Source organism: Microcaecilia unicolor, chromosome 1, assembly GCF_901765095.1.
Source record: "Microcaecilia unicolor chromosome 1, aMicUni1.1, whole genome shotgun sequence".
NCBI classification, from domain to species: domain Eukaryota; kingdom Metazoa; phylum Chordata; class Amphibia; order Gymnophiona; family Siphonopidae; genus Microcaecilia; species Microcaecilia unicolor.
The window spans coordinates 29,014,279-29,018,482 of record NC_044031.1 but is presented as its reverse complement, the minus strand read 5'-3'; positions in this window follow the sequence as shown (position 1 = coordinate 29,018,482).

The window sequence follows — 4,204 nt, the reverse complement described above, 5'->3', positions numbered from 1 at the left end:
AGTACCCGCCCAGCACTGAAGTCAGAAGAGAGAGGAGCCCAGCTGATCCTGCACATGTAATTCTATCCGGGACTCAATCATACCAAGTCAAACCCCCTCAGGCTGCCCAATCAAAGACAGACTTAAGGGAGGAGCTAGGCCACAACACAAAATCTTAGCAAAGTAAGGAGTGGACACACCACATATTTTAACATTCCCTGGATAAAACATGGCTTAATGGGACAGTCAGCATGGGTTCAGCCAAGGGAAGTCTTGCCTCACCAATTTTCTGCCAGCTGTTTGAAAGTTATCCTATTCCATTTTTAATTTCTATAAGGAGAGATGAACAGAATTTCCAGTAAGTGTTTCTGTGCAGAATGTAATGACCATATTAGAATATATCTCTGAACAGAGCAGTGGGGATACAATATATCAAAATCTTAAAAGTTTAGGAACCTCTGTGGGTGCTTGAGCACCCCCAATATTGAGAAAATTCCTTGTTTGTGTCCAGGGAGGGGTCATTTCCATTGGGCTTAGCACCCCCAATAATTTTGAAAAGTTGGCTCCTATGGGTAAACCCATAATTATACCATAATTAAAAATGTCAGGAAGTATTTTTTCACGGAGAGAGTGGTGGATGCTTGGAATGCCCTCCCGCGGGAGGTGGTGGAAAAGAAAACGGTAACAGAATTCAAACATGCATGGGATAAACATAAAGGAATCCTGTTCAGAAGGAATGGAGCAGAGATTGGGTGGCAGAGCCGGTGGTGGGAGGCGGGACTGGTGGTTGGGAGGTGGGGATAGTGCTGGGCAGACTTATATGATCTGTGCCAGAGCTGGTGGTGGGAAGCGGGGCTGGTGGTTGGGAGGCGGGGATAGTGCTGGGCAGACGTATATCGTCTGTGCCAGAACCGGTGGTGGGAAGCGGGGCTGGTGGTTGGGAGGCGGGGATAGTGCTGGCCAGACTTGTACGATCTGTGCCCTGAAGAGGACAGGTACAAATCAAGGTACGGTATACACAAAAAGTAGCACATATGAGTTTATCTTGTTGGGCAGACTGGATGGACCGTGCAGGTCTTTTTCTGCCGTCATCTACTATGTTACCACATTATACTATACATATTGGTAACCAATGTAATTTAAACAGCTGTTGGGAGGCACTGGTGCTCTTCTTGTCATCAAGAATGTCACAGTATTTTGAGCAACCTGATGTTTCCTCATTAATTTCTTAGGTTATATCTTTTTTGTGTTACAGAGACCAGAACTGAACACAATACTCGAGATGAGGTCACACTATAAAGCAATACAGAGGCATTACAATATTTTTGGTCTTATTTTGCATCCCTCTCCTAATAATTTCTAGCATCCTGTTTGCTTTTATGGCCGCTGCCACACACTGGGCAGAAGATTTCAGCATATTGTCTACAATGATACCCTAGCATCCAATAACTATGATTCGGATTATTCTTCCCAATGTGCATCACTTTGCAGTTGTCCACATTAAATTTCATCTGCTATTTAGATGCCCAGTCTTCTAAGGTCTTCCTGCAATTTTTCACAATCTGCATATGTTTTGACAACTTTGAATAGTTTTGTGTCTGCAAATTTAATCACCTCATTCATTGTTCCAATTTCCAGATCATTTATAAATATGTTAAATATCACTGGTCCCAGTACAGATTTATTTATTTAACACATTTATACTTGCCCACATTTTCCCACTAGTTGCAGGCTCAATGTGGCTTACACAGTAACATGGGTAGGCTACAGTTCAGTATAATATCATTAAACAATGTCATAGTAAAAAATGACAGATTCCTGTGTACTCCACTATTCACCCTCCTCCATTGAGCAAAATGGCCATTTAACCCTACCTTCTGTTTTCTGTCCAATTACTAAATCTTAAGCCACAGAAGAATATTGCATCCTATCCTCTGACTCCTTAATTTTCTCAGGAGTCTCTCATGAGGAACTTTGTCAAAAGGTTTCTGAAAATCTAGATACACTACAGCAACTGGTTCACCTTTATCGAGGTGCTCGTTGGCACCTTCAAAGAAATGAAGCAAACTGGTGAGGCAAGACCTCCCTTGGCTGAATCCATACTGACTCTGTCTTATTAAACCATGTTTGTCTACGTGTTCTGTAATTTTATTCATTATAAAGTTTTCACTATTTTGCCCAGCACTGAAGTCAGACTTACTTAATTTCCCAGGTCAACTCTGGATTCCTTTTTAAAAAAATCGGTGTCACACTGGCCACCCTCCAGTCTTCAGCTACTATGAGGTGACAGATCACTACCAGCAGATCAGCAATTTCATGTTTCAGTTCTTTCAATACCCTGGGGTGTACACCATCTGGTCTAGGTGATTTCTCACTTTTTAACTTGTCAATTTGGCTCAGTACATCCTCCAATTCACAGACTTCTCTCAGTTCCTCTGCATGGTCACCCCTGAAAACCTTTCTGGTATAGGTAGATCTCTTACATCTTCTTCTGTGACCACCGAAGCCAAAAATTCATTCAATCTCTCTCCTATGGTCTTGTCCTCCCTGAGTGTTCCTTCCTGATCTAATGGTCCCCCAGATTCCCTCACAGGCTTCTTGCTTTTGATATAAGTGTTACTATGAGTTTTCGTCCCTGCGGCTGAAATTCCCTGTTTTTAATGGCATACGTATGAAACGCCAATTTAATGCAATGTTTTTTTCTATTTGGGCAGTTACTATTTGGACTGAACTTCTGTATATTTGGCTGGAAGCAAATTATATGCAGCTTTATAAGAAGCTAAATACTTTCTTGTTTGGTAAATTTTCAGATTTTTTATTGAGGTATATAATTCCTCACTTTTTTGTGTGAGTCTAGTTATGATGTAAACTGCCTTGAACCTCAAACTGGAATTTATTTATTTGTTGACATATCCCACATTATTCCAAACAAGTTTGAGCTCAATGTGGCTTACAATAAACAGTATTGGAAACATAACAAAGAATAATGCATAAGAGAGTAATTTGTTGTAAGAATCCGATTTTACAATACAGTATAATAAACATACTGGGACAGCTTTGGATGTTTAACATGTAGAAAATCTATTCTGAATGAGAAATTGTACATGAAGCAAAGAGAAAGTTAATGGTAAATACAGTAAAAACCAATTCAGGCAATAATTAGTTGTTTGAGATATGGTTGTTCTTTGTGAGGGTTTGTTTGAATAGGTACGATTTGAAGATTTTGTGGAATCTAGTATATTCCTGTATATTTCTTATTATGGGAGTTCCACCATTTGGTTCCTAGGTAAGTGAAGTCTGCAGAGTGGACAGTTTTGTAGATCACTTTTTTGCAATTTGGGAGGTGGAGTCTGAGATGGTTTCTTGCCTCATATTTATTATTATTTATTTAGATTTTGCTCACACCTTTTTCAGTAGTAGCTCAAGGTGAGTTACATTCAGATACTTTGGATAGTTCTCTGTCCCAGGAGGGCTCACAATCTAAGTTTGTACCTGAGGCAATGGAGGGTTAAGTGACTTACCCAAGATCACAAGGAGCAGCAGTGGGATTTGAAGCAGCCACCTCTGGAGTACAAGACCGCTGCTCTAACCACTAGGCTACTCCTCCACTAGCAACATTCCATGGAGAAGCCTTGCAGATCAGCAATGCGGCCGCGCAGGCTTCTACATGGAATGTTGCTAGTGGAATAGCAACAATGCAGAATCTCCAATAGTAGCAACATTCCATTCCATGTAGAATCTCCAATAGTAGCAACATTCCATGTGGAATCTCCAATAGTAGCAATATTCCATATATTTAGATTTTTGCTCACACCTTTTTCAGTAGTAGCTCAAGGTGAGTTACATTCAGGTACTCTGGATAGTTCTCTGTCCCAGGAGGGCTCACAATCTAAGTTTGTACCTGAGGCAATGGAGGGTTAAGTGTTTCTTTCTAAATTTGAGATTAGATTAGATTAGCACACCTTAGAAAAAGGGCCCCCAAATAATCAGGTGAAATATTGCTCTAGCTTAGCTAATGAAATATAGTAATCCTCCAGACCAATACTGCCAGGAAGCATTCTTCAGGAATCATAGGGGCTCTTCTACTAAGCTGCAGTATGAAGTAGCCTGCGTTAGCATGGACGCGTGGGATAAAACCCCTATTTTTAATACGGAGGTAATCTGGTGCGTGTTCCATTTTAATGCCTGAAACCTTACCGCCTTCTAGGCTCATGTGCTAAACCAG